This window comes from Amblyomma maculatum, chromosome 8 (genome assembly GCF_055883805.1).
Source record: "Amblyomma maculatum isolate TAMU_Amacu chromosome 8, ASM5588380v1, whole genome shotgun sequence".
NCBI lineage: Eukaryota > Metazoa > Arthropoda > Arachnida > Ixodida > Ixodidae > Amblyomma > Amblyomma maculatum.
In genome coordinates this window covers 82870987-82884523 of record NC_139351.1, presented here as the reverse complement: position 1 = coordinate 82884523, position 13537 = coordinate 82870987, and the positions used below count along the sequence as shown (strand labels likewise).

General features: G+C 42.9%; 1 long non-coding RNA gene across 1 annotated transcript; it reads right to left on the bottom strand.

Moving 5' to 3' along the window:
- Nucleotides 1-891: 891 nt before the first annotated feature.
- LOC146181651 (uncharacterized) lies at nucleotides 892-12478 on the bottom strand. Its single transcript, XR_014700248.1, has 4 exons — nucleotides 12460-12478; nucleotides 12078-12158; nucleotides 5069-5120; nucleotides 892-2215 (listed from the first exon to the last, which is right to left on the bottom strand). It is a non-coding gene; the product is annotated as an uncharacterized LOC146181651 (long non-coding RNA).
- Nucleotides 12479-13537: the final 1059 nt, after the last annotated feature.

Below are 13537 nucleotides of genomic sequence, written 5' to 3'. Positions count from 1 at the left end.
TTTTATTTAGAAAGAAGTTATGCTGTTACTAAAGGATATCATTTCTTATTGTTTGTAGTGAAACTCTACCCAGGGTTGCACAGAATATCGTGCCCTTACGAGGGAGTACGCTAGAGGACATCTTACTCTCTTTTTACTTTCTTATGTGCTTATTTGTGTTTAGAGTGTATTGTCGGCGTTTTTTACCATGCTGAGCGCACCGCACCATGGACTGCACGTGATCACCACCTCGATGTGCCTGGCATGCTGTAGCATAGCAGAATCACTCCGAAATTCGCCCAATGTAATCCCAACTGGTTTATAAAAATCACTTAGTGGCAACCATGATTGCCTGCCTTTAATCTGTTTTGTAGCTTCTAAATGCTGGGCGTCCTTCTACGGCAGTCAGCTTTATTAAAGCCCCATAATCAAATGAAATACCCTGAACTGAAATTGTACTTATGCAAATAATGTCCCAATTTTGCCTTCACATCTCGGCAATTATCGGGAGCCTGACTCGTTCGCTGATTGAGAGTGAGATGTCGGTCTAATTAGCACCGCATAACGAGAAATATAGCGCCGGGAACCTAGATTACCACTATAATGGGGCAAATATGCGCGCTCTTAATTTGCACTAGCACCTAGCATAACTCGTTACTGTCAACTTCATATCTTGTACATGGGGCATTAATAGGAGCGTTCTGCGCGTTTCTGTTTTGGGTGTGTTCCTCTTGTTATTTCGTTTTTTTTGCGCCCACTTTGAAGCATGTAAAGTAAATTTTACAGGTCAGATAATGCTGGCGTATCGAGGAATTCACGAGGACATCACAATGCAATAAGCCCTCAGTGAGTTAGCCTTCGCCGGCTATTCCTATTTTTCACTGTGAGATGCATTTATTTAAAAAGGAGCAATATTTTATTGAAGGACTGTTATTTTTACGCTAGGAGACACTTTTACTTAGTATTAGACACATGGTCAGCCTATACTTGGTCGGATCCGAATAGATACACTAATTTTCGGCACTGTCAGTCCATGTCTTGAATTTCTTAAAGGTCCGCTGGCTGCAGCAGATTGAATAGGGCGTTGCGGGGGCGCATTCAAGTTCACACTTCCAAGCGTCGTGCTTTTACGTGCTGGAAGCAAAGGAGCCTTCCCACTGCCTGATGGACGACGTCCCAATCGAGAGGCCGCGGTTGATATCGTGCTTCCAGTCGACAAGCGTCCAGATGTCGGAATCACGGGCGCTATCGCGCCTAAAGACTGCTGCCTTGCAGGACGTGAGAGCACAGAATAAACCGCATGACTTCCATTTTGTCCAGGGAATCCAAGAGGAAGCCCAAGTGCACCTTGATGCGAAGAAGGTCTGGAAGATGCAGTTAATGATGGCACTGGGGTAGATGGCGTTCCTGGTGCATTTTCAAATCCTTGGTTTCTAGTACCCGTAACTCCAATTCCTGCACCTTGCATTACCGCGCGCATTCCAGTCATTCCAGTCCCAGCCATACCGCCCATTCCCGTGCCTCCCATACCATATCCTGCAATTCCATATCCCGCCATCCCAGCCACTCCCGCGCCTCCCATCCCATATCCGCCCATATTCATTCTTCCGATACCCATCCCACCTATGCCCATCCCTCCTACTCCCATTCCCATTGGATTCATTCCCAAACCCCTGCTTCCCATGGCCGTTGGATGCATTCCCAATCCCGTGCCACCCATGCCCATTCCCCTTTTATGCATTCCCATGCTTCCCATTGCCACTCCTGCCAAGCCACTCAGTAACGCTTCTTTGATTGATCCCATCCCACTTCCCGTATCACCCGCAGCTCCTCCCATTCCTCCTGTCGCTTTTATACCTGCAAGGCCACCCACTGCTCCTGCGCCATGCGCTCCTTCAAATCCACCAAACGCTCCCCTCCCACTTGCTCTGCCGAGTCCGTTCGAGGCTGCAGGACCTCCAACTGCCCCATTGTATGTTCCTTGCGTACCGTCCCCCTGAGAGACCAGACTTCGCTGATTTTGGTTGCTTCCATCAGGAGCTGTTTTCCCGAGCCCTGATAATGATCTTCGTGTTTCACTTGCATCAGAAACTAAGTTTGAATGATTTGCTAGACTTCCATCGGCGTTCGAAACACGTGACAGCTGTTCATTTGCACTTGACGACTGGTTGGTGTGACGATTCTCAGAATTTTTCGCAGAAGTGCAATTGGCGCAGTCACCTCCTTGGCGGCATTCCTTCAAAAAGAGTGACAAAATCTATCAGCACATTACGAACTATGCATAAGAAATGTTTTAATAATTTTTCTAGGGGAGATTTTTATTGGGCCTGACTTAGCGTCGAATACGCATCATAACAATAAAGAGGAAGTCGTTTATCACTGCCTGCATGTTCCTGATTTTTGTTTAATTTACCTTTTTACATATTTTTGGTATGATCACTGAAAAGCAGATTGAGTGGTTGCTGAAGCAACGCGCTCTACAAGCTGGCTGTAAGAAACGCACAAGAATAAGCTTTTCCACTACAGTAGAATAGCACTTGAACGGACACCATTTACATTAAGTATAGTCAGTTGTACGAACTTTCTTAAATCGCTCGTTGAAACTCCATTCAACGCTATGCAAACGCCTTCCGTTTTAACAAAATTCAGAGTATTGCTTATTTCAGCTCAACGAACATTTTCTGCGGCGTCATCCTGTGTCTCCCAGATCATACAGCAAAACCCGCCCTTTTGCTGCATAGTTTTACGCTGAGAACCACGCTTCATAACCACGTGATGAAGTGACCGTCATTTAGCTTTGAACTGAATTGGCTCTCTAAATAAGCTCGTAACCAGCCGAATCCATAGCTGGCATGGTTATTTAACTTCACAGCCACGTCCATTCATAATCAAAGTTTCAGCCCTACTATGCCTTCTAGTTCCAATAAAGGTATAAGTATGCGTGCTAAATAATCATGATCGTCTTGTACAATATGAAGGTATTTACTGCCCCGCGGACCATTGGGCCGGCAAAGTTCACGAGAGGATGAATACGGCGACCAAGTTCAAGACCACTGCAGTGCTATGTTCAAATGTACTGCAAAACATTACTGCACTCTTGCCTTGCACATGAGAGCACAGAGAAATTAATTGGTTGAGATATGCTTTCAACACCCGATGTTTCTCGTAGCTAAAAGAAGCAGGCTTCCACACACTTATTTCGGTTCAGCTACCTTTCATTTTAACACACTCTTTCCTAATTTCCCTTTAAGTTTGTTCAAGTGAAGTTTCACTGTGTGCCCAAACCCATTAACAGCAGAACTCAAATCATTCAGGCAAAGAGGTCAAGACAGATATTCAGGAGTTGCAGGTCCCTCTTATTCAGCAAAATCATTTAGAGAACGTTTCAGGTAATTTGACCCAAAAACTAAAACTAAACAGGGCACCGGGCCTAAATGAAAGTTTGATACATTGCTCTTGTATGGTACGCTCTTCAACATTTTTCATTTGCGCTAAATTTTTTTTTAGATTGTTTATACAATAATCTTAATTATTGCTTCTTTTAAGTTCTATCAGGGGCTCAGAAACAATTCATTCAGTTTCTTATAGCAACGTAGAGCAGCTTGCAAAAATATTTCCATTTTCACTGCAATCAAGGCTTGTATTTTAGACCTCAACAAATGTTATTTGTCTATGAGAAAGAGCTCTAGCATTTACCAATAGCCTGCTTGAACCACCGCAGCCAATTTAGTTAGACAAAGCGCGATGGCTGAGTGGTTAGGGAGCCCGACTACTAATGTGAGAGACCCGGGCTCAGACCCGACCATGGCGCCTGCGTTTCTATGCAGGCGAAACGCTAGGCGCCTGTGTGCGGTGCGTTGTGAGTCCACGTTGAAGATATTGAGGAGGTCAAATTAGTGTAACCATTCACTGCGGCCCTCTCTCATTGCCATGGTTGATTTGGTGCGTTAAAGCGTAAATTAAATCAATAAAATAAAATGAAAAAGTGCGTGGCATTAGCTTTTCTTCCTTTTTCTTCCCCATTAAGGTTCATTTGCATAAAATGTTGGACATTTGAATAACAAAGGCATCATTTTTGTGGGAACTAAAATTACTAATTTTGCTTAAAAAGAGGCATTGTATTTCTTCCCGTGCATTATAAAGGACAATTCAGAGAGTGTACGGCAGGAATATTATGTTACGTCAGTTTTAACAAAACATTGGTGAGACCTGCTTTATTCGGTTGAAAAGATTTGTTCCTAAAAACAAGGCACAACTTAAAGGAACCACCTTCACATCCGAAGTTTTAAATCATGAAATGCGGCTCTACATATTGGCTCTCTTGAATAATGCTCAACTTCGTGTACAGCTCTGAAATTAATTGCTTTTTTTACTACTTTTTTTTAATGAGAGGCACAGTCGGCTTGAAAATATAAATATGCAATACAGCAAAGCGAACTAAAATAATGGGAGACATTTAAACTCCGCCTGTAAGGTTAAGACGGGATTTTGTTAACGGCTCCGGTCTATGGCTCAACTTGCGGTTCCCCTTTCGCGTACATGCAGTTTCAGTTCCCTTAATTCCCAGTCACGTAACCAGTGCCTCTAATGCACCACATATTCTTACTATCATGCCGTCCTAAACTATTACGTTATCCAGCTGCCGGTCGTAAGCGACCTACGCAGCTATAACGCCCTTCTTTAACTATGCCATACAAGTTAGCCTGCTTAGCCTTGATGTAACCAGCTGGTTCGGCATCCACGAGACTTTGAAAGTTTATTCTCCTTTCCCCTTCCCACATAAAATTAGCTACACAAATCGTTGCGCCTCCCAACTTTCTGATACCATACGGTCTCGTTACGTCACACAAGAACTGTGCTTCGCCAAGTCAAGAGCCAGTTAGCACCAGCCTAAACCATTAACGCAATTTTTTGTTCACAACGCCGACAAAACCAGATTTTCTATCGAGTGGAGCCTTTAACCATGTAGCATTCAAAACCTTACTTTACGTTTAACAAATTTTACATTGACAAAATAGCGACTTTTTCATAATGACCAACTATGTAAGCTATAAACCACTAGAAGAAAACTGGATAAAAAAAAGCTTACAGTTGTCTTGCACTCTTTTGCGTTTACACGTTGAAGGTGCAACAGGCTTGTGCTGTGTAGTAAAAAAAGAGTACAAGAGATAAGTGTCATTATTACTGGCTTCGTGTAATAACTGTAATGAACAGAACAGTCAACGTGATCCCTTAGAGTAGGGCTAATTTAAAAGAGGCGTGGGGAAATGTTTTGAAGAAAATTACCAGAATGAAGTGTAAAGAATGATGGGGGACACTTAAGCTTCACATTTAGAGTATGACATGTTAGCGTATAGGCTACGAGCCCACGTATAAAGACCCGCTTTAACCAAGCCGTATCAACGTGCCTGCGTTGCCTAGTGGTAACGTGAATGGGTTCTGACAGACTGATTTTGGTATCTCTCTCCCACACAAAAGGACGTGCCCTAGTTGGCAGCTCCTGCCAAAAGCAATGTCAGGCAGGCAACGCTAAGTACAGTCAATGGTCGGCCATGTCAGTGGCCAGCTACCTCCTGCCACCGCCATGCTCGCGATTTTATTGCAATAGAAATACTACGCCAGTTTCCGGCCCGTCACGTAGTCCCGGCAAGGGCCACATTTGACCTTGAACAGCCACGAAGCAGGCGAAGACGAAAATTAAGACTAAGAAGAAGACGAAAACGAAGAAGATGACGAAGAAGAAGACTAAGACGAAGAAGATTAAGATGACGAAGAAGACGAAGAAGAAAAACAAGAAGCAGAAGGAGAAGAAGAAGAAGACGAAGAAGACGGCGAAGAAGAATACGAAGACCGCTCGGTCACCGGCAGCTAATGCTTTCGCTCCACATTCGGTTCAGCAGCACTGAACCCTTCTCATTTATATGTGAGCTGGTAGCTTGCGCTCTCGCGTCATACTCTTAAAGGATGAGCTTAAGTGTCCCCAATAATATAGCACCTTACACTGACAGGACGTGATAGGGGAATAATGTAGCAGGCAAACAAAGCTACCGCAGTTGCTATCGCAATTCAACTAGCGTTAACCAGAGTTAAACCACAACTAAATTTTTCGCTCACAGTGTCAACTGCGACACTGCCAACGACGCCGCCGACGCCGGATTTTCCAGTGAACGAAGACTATAACGCTACCACGTTAAGAATAACACTAGTTATTATTTTTGCAGACGGCTTATTGTTAATTCATATCTCCTTTGGCTTTAGCCCTCGTCACTCCATCTACAGTTCTTCTCGACGCAATGAATGAACTTGCGCGGAAAGCAGTCGGAGCCCTCTTAAGACGAAAGGCCGCGAGATAGCAAAGTTTGTCTGTCTTCACTCGTATGCGACCTAGTTTCCAAACCTGGTGAATAGCAAGCCCGTCACTGCACACACATTCCGTCCCGGCGCCCAATCACCAGGCGGAAGTATCCTTCTACGCAACTTGTCGCTCGTCTGTAAAAGCATCTGGGAGCGCGAGAAAATCTCGAAATTTAGGTGGTGCGCCAATTTCTGAAATAATATGTAGGTAATTCTTAATCTTGCATGGTGCTTCATGCATCCTGTCGTCAATAACATCGACACGGGGTTCGTGCTTCTCGCAAGTTTTTCTGCATTTTTGCATAGTCATCCATGAAATAGCTTTCATCATACGAGAACGGAATATAGTGCAACAAAGATGATATGCCCCTAGGTTTTACCCCATTGTTTAGGTAAACGCTCTATTTGGTTTCGTAGGCTTCCAGTAAGCACACAAAAGCAGACAATATTAAGGGCTCGTTAGGATACACAACTTAAACAATCCAAGAGTAAGAGAAGCCAAAAAAGCATGGGCAAGTATTTTGTTTATTTATTTATTTTTAACTTCTTCTGTGGCCTTGAATTAGTACTGAAATTATTTCCTGCGAGAAATACATATAACTAAACAGTAAATAAAAGAAAATACATCATCCGCTGTTGAGGTCCGCGCCGACGACCGCCGAACGTCGTGTCCGGTGTTCTTACCAAGTGAGCTAGAGTAATAGCTCTCAACCTTTCTTCTTTCTTGAGAATTATTGTAGACTGTAAACTAAAGTTGAGAGTGTTCAGCAGCGCCACCCTCACTCATAGCGATAGATGTGTAAAGTCCTGTGTCACCTCCAGTGTCACACAAAACGAGATCGACAGGGAAAACAGGAACTGTGCGAGAATGCGCTTGCGCTACCTATGGCTCCAAGACTGCCAGCACACAGGCCCTCGCAAGTTATTAAGCAGAAAATTGAAGAGAAATGAGCGGCTAGTTAGGATACACAACTAAAAGAATCCAAGAGTCAGCGATACCAAGAAAAGCGTGAGAGAAATGCTTTTATTTATTTATGTAACGATTAAAATTATGAAAATATAAAATTTCCTCAGTATTAAAATCAGCATTGCAACCATTGCAGGTACAGTGAACACTTTTGGTAGCACAGAAGGAACAAGTTGCTTCAAATTTCACTGCTTACTGCAGAGCTTAATGTAATTGTACCGAGTTTCCTAATATTGGATACATGGAAAGGTGGTGGCGCACAACTTCTGCGATCATACTGAGGCCCAAGAATGTCGGCAAGATAAGACCGCTTAATTGGGTTGAATATTTTTCTTCCCGGAATGGACATTCAGGCCTAACAATGGAACTGTTCGAGAGGAAAACATCGAATAAATACTGTGGAAATTGACATATATGCGCAGAATGTGCCTAAATTAGGTTATCTCTGCGCACAGAGGAGCGAATCGTGTAACCGCTAATGATTCCGATTCAGAATCCATGTTTTCAGGCTAACATTGGCTAAGCCAAATACGAATCATCGTTTTCTCGCCGTTCCTGTATTGTGTGAAGTTCTCTGTCAAACCCTTGCATAGACTGTGATCCTAGTTTTCCCTCTATATGACTCTATGCTGGTTTGTTTCCAGACGTGTCATGAAAACATTATAATGGGCAACTTCAGATGCTTTCCACATTTGAATATTCTGGCAAAAATTGTACTGTTGGTGTTCCTCTCCACCTTGACGCATTCCACCAACTTCGGGCGCTGTACGACAGCTCATTCACGCGCGGCACTGTTTTAAACTGTACACTTTCCGCGGAGGCGATTTCTGTGGGCAACACTGCGTTTGCGGAATCACAAATTATTACACCCGCGTTACTGTGCACTACATGCGCGAGTTTTGTATTTTTAGACCTGTGTTAAGCTACATCAAACAGTTTATAGTGCATCGTGATTTTCGTACTTTGTTTCCACCATCTAATGCGCGTGCAGGTGTTGTTTCAGTACTGCATGTGACGTCACCATTTCGTCAACTAGAATGTCGTTTTTTGCATAAAGGAAATTTCGGTCTCGATTTGTTTATTTTCTTTTTTTAAATATAGTTGTACTTGGAATTTAGGAAACTGATTTTTGTGTTCAAGCCAGGACACTCCTAGGAATGTAACGCAGTAAAAAACTTAAAATGATGAGAAACCACAGGAGTTGCCCTTTAAGGAGATTTAAGAAAAAGCTCATCCGTAATTAAAATAATAATTTGGTAATACATGAATTGATAATTCACTGTCAGAATTAGTTCTTTAGAAATTCTGGTACTTACATACAGTGCTAAGCGGAAGTAAGCCGTCATTAGTCAATAGTTTTTTTTTTTTATTGTTTTCTCCATGTCGCTGAATTTGTGACTGCACCGTTCCAGTGACGGTAATCAGTAAATTCCTTCTACGGAGCTAATACCCGTGCCTCGAATCATGCGTATGTTGGCGTGAAAAGTGTTCTGAATGCACTGCTCTTAGTTATTATGGTGGTGTTACAGGTGGTGGTGCTGCTGGTGGTAGGGATGGTTGAATGCACTCAGCGAAAATGATGCGAACTGCGTCCTCTTTCTGTAAAAAGCGTTTCAATACAGAACTCGATACGCTCATAAACGTACAACTGCGCCATACCTGCTCTCGCTGCACGGCTGAAATTCTTTTCGCCCAAAAACCAATTCAAGTCACACAAAAAAAAACCTTTGCGAACATCTCCAGCATGTTGAGACCCACCCACAGACAGGAGCCGGTGCCCTCCTCACCTTGTGACCTTCGTGGTCTTGTCCAGCCCCAGTAGAAAATAATATTCCCAAACGGCTCCAGAAAGTTTGGACAGTGATGGCTTAAATATGGGCTTAAAGAAGGCCTACCTCATATCGCAATGAACAGAGCCGGCACTTGGAGACCCAGCTGTAAACTCTGCGCCCCTGAGCACACATCTGAATGAATTTTTTCATCAAGAATTTCGTCCTTTTTGAGCAAATACCATACAAACAAAAGAGGGGTAGCCAAAAAGCACACAGTACAATTTTACGTCATAGCCGCGACTAAGCTATGGGACATGATTAGAAAATCGTATATTAGGATATTCCGGTTTGCTTTTCGGCGTCGACTCTTAACCGTTTCCTCAGCAAGATTGTGTGAGTGACGCCGAAATGACGCCAGCGTCATGTGCTTACTGCCAAAGATGCGGCTGCAGCTGTGACATGTTTCGAGCTACCTTCGCGAAGGCTTTTTGGGACATCACTTGATGGAATGGCTGCGCAGCCATGACGCCATTCTTTTTAGTAACATGGTAAAGTGACAAGCAAGGTTTGGTTTAGATTATGGGGTTTAACATCCCAAAGCGACTCAGGCTGTGGGAGACGCAGTGGAGGGCTCCTGAATTTTGGACCACCTGGGGATCTTTGACGTCGCACAGCACATGGGCACCTTGCTTTTCACCTTCATCGAAAAGCGTGCGGAGCTGCCGTGATTCGATCCCGCATCCTTTGGCAAAGCAGTTAAGGGCACTAACTATAGCGCCACCGCAGCGGGGCTGTTGGGCAGTGATGGGGTGTATTCATAACTGTCACAATGACTAACTGCCAATGGACTGTGTGACCTACCTGGTGGACAAGAAAAGCTTTTCGATTCCAAATATATCGTCAAGCCCGCTTCTCACATACTTGCTAGTCTCACCTTACACCATGTAACGGCCTGGCAAGGGAAGCTGAATGTCATGTTACACTGCGGAAGCGCTCATCAGCTGTCTTCGTAAGGGTTGATTCGACGGGTTGTACGGTTTGCACAGTCCACGGCGCAGCCTAAGCGGGGCCTCGGCCAACAGCGAGAGAGCAGGTCCCTCAGTGAGCCATAAATGTGAAACTTCGAAAAGCCATTTCCCTACTCAATACGATCGTTATATCGGCACCTGTACGACAAGTCATCGAAAATTCACTTTCCTGCTCTCTGCAACGACTACGTGTGGTACATCCATCGGAGGGCTCAAAAGCGTCGTAAGCCTAATTCAGCGTTGAGTTAAGAGAAAATAAAAAAAAAAAAAACAGGATATTAGCTTTTACATTAACAGAAAGTGTCCCCCCTCCCCTTGACTTTTTGGTATTCAAGCGTCACGTTTATTTTCTAAAATGTCAGCTTCGTAGATTACAAGTTCCTTCCAGGTGGAGACTAGTCATTACTTTCATGCTTCTGGTTTCTTACAGAGACGTTTCGTAACAACCGTGCGCATAAAATTATAGAAATGATAATTTTTTATCCGACAGAAAATATGCTGATCTCCGTGTGTTTTCCGTACGGAGTCTGCCCTGGGAGACATTTTTTTTAACAATTTGCTGATTTTTATTTTTTAAATTCAGACGGGTATGTCAGTGGGCTATGTGAAGTTGATCCTCTAGCAAGGCAGACAGTATGTACATAGTAATTGTCAGTTATTATGAAATTTTTGTAACTAAAATGCAGTGTTAATTTGTTTTTCAGGGGAAACATTTATCGCGAAATTGAATGCCCTCAAAATCAAAGTTGAGACACTGCAACTCTAGTAACTCTAGTAATCGGCAGTGTAAGTCAAATTATGGAATGCTGAATATGTGCATTTGAAATTTTCTTGAGTTGGATTTCTCGCACTGCACAATTAAAACCGGTACCCTCGCATACATTATGCATCATTTGCAAACACTATTTATGCATTTGAAAATCTAGAGGCAATTAATTAAGCTTTTTGAGTTATACCTCGCATATCGACTCTATTTTGCGAATAAGCCATTAGAAAAGCCAACTGAAAGAGCTTTCAAATGCATATTTTCGACGTTCAGTCTTTCGAATGAGGTTACCGAATAATAAAAATAAAAACCCTGCTCAGCTTTGATATCGGCAGACTTAATTGTGGTAATATATTATATCCACAGAAATCTAAATCAAAAACATTGAGTATGGCCCTTTACTTAAGCTCTAATTCTACGAGTTTATCATTAAAATGATGCCTTCCCCCCAAACTTTACCATGATATTTCTAGAAGATAGTAGGATAATAATTGGGAAACGTTAAAAAATTTGGATGACGCTCAAACTTCCCCGTAAAAGTAGACGTGGTAGCTACTTTAACACCACCTTTTCATTTCGCAAATGTTTGGGATTCCGAAACTTGCACAGGGTTTGGCAAAGTGTTAAGCATTTTGACTTGGTTTGGTGTCGGAGAAAAAGACCGGATCGTCTTTCTCATTCCTAGGCAGTAACGTAGATTTAAAGTGAACGGCATTAATTGGCGGTCTATATTCCAGCGGTTCAAACCCGTGTAATAAACTATAGCCTCCAGCACCTCCAAAATGGAAAGCGAAATAGTGTGATTCCAACTTGATTCGAAACTACACAATGATCGGCCACCTCCGAGTTTTGATGCTAAATGCGGCGCATAATTTTTCCGACACGTTTTTATCAACACTAGGCTACGGTGCCGGCTACAGCTTTTGGACCGAATGAGCTGTATACGCTATAAAGTAAAATTGATCCGGTATAATATATGTTCTTAACATATTAGGAAGTCCCTATATATTTTTGAAACGTTCGTATGGATTATATCACCCACATAATAAAGATGCAGGCCCGCAAGCTAAAACAAATTTCGCTACCAAACATTGAATAGAAGTTTTTCCCATCAAGGTTTTTTCCATGAAAAGTCATACTATAACTCACAAATGACGAACAGATATTTTTTTAGACTGCTTCTTATGTGAACCCAGCAGCATAGTACTTACGCCAAAAATGCAGCAAGAAGTAGCTGAAACATGCAACATGCCGCGCTTTTCATCGCGCCCAGTGATCCGCGATTATGATACCTGGAACAGATATAAGAACTATTGGAGGCTTTTAAATACGGTAAAAAGAGGTCGTCTCGAAATTAACAATAATCACGGCAGAAAATAAATTCTCGCTCCATTCGCTTGTATTTTAATACCGTTGGCGGCATTCCTCAATTGAAATTTAATAACTCATCGCTGCATAGGCTCACACGCATTTTTAAGTTACATTATTATATACTGATTGCTCTGTACACGCAAATGCTTCACATCGTATATGAAACTGCCTAAATTTTAACAATTAATAAGATGTAGCAAAAACGAACACAAAAATTACTACCTCTCCCGTAATCGGCAATAGATGTAAATATGAAGTGGCTACGGACATAGCACGTAATAGGTAAGGGCGGAAGTCTTCTGCTGTGACGTATAACTCGCAAAGAAATCACTTTCCGAAACTGTAGGCTCTTGTTTGTTAGTGATGCCGTACGCGCATACCATCTTCGACTCCCTCTGTTAATTGTATAACGCCAGCAGCAACTACAGTTCAACAAGGCCAGACTGATTTTTATATAATGAGGCTCGTAAGGCTTTCGCCCTAAAAGCAATTCTGGCTACCGGCGATCACATTAAGAATTTAAAATTTAGCATCTCATAAAGTGCGAATGAGGCTGAAAGTGACAGCTTAAAACAGCTCCTCTGCCAATACAATATTTTTTCGCTTTTTGCTATAGAACAGTGAATCGCCAAGCGCGCGCATATTTTTCTTCTCTATACCCGAACATTGCAGTGATTAATTTTACATCGTAAAGAGTACGTATAGAGTTCGGCAGAGTTAAAATACAAGTAAACATTTGTGGGTTTAAGCGTTTCTATCGCCTCAAAAATTTTGAACTCTCGAGGGGTGTATCTGAACCACGCCGCTTCCTAATGACGCACCAGTTCACGCAGCCCTCAAAAGTTGAGAAGTTCACAAAAACTCATCAGTGGCGTTCGCAGAAAGTATGCGCCGGAACTGTGCGCAGAAACTGTGCACGAGATACGTCCGCGAGATACTGTTATGTTCTGCGGGATATCGGTGGGATTCTGGTATATAGTGATAGTTAAAATTAGTGATAAATAATGATAGTCAGGAAGAGCAAGAGAGTCTCTCTCTCTCAAGAGAGGGAGAACTCTCTCACAGTGAGAGACAGAGGAAGATGGTCTCTCTGGAGAGAGAGAGTCTCTCTACCGCACCTCCTTTTCTCTTTCCCTCCTCCCTCCACTTCCCCTTCCCTACCCCTATCCCGTTCTCTTTCTTCTAGAGGGTATAGAGAAGGAGAGACATTCTCTTTCTAGAGAAAGACAGAGACAGTGAGGACACGAAAGTCTTCCTGTCTTTCTAACCTATTTCCCTCTCTCTCTCTCTCTCTCTCTCT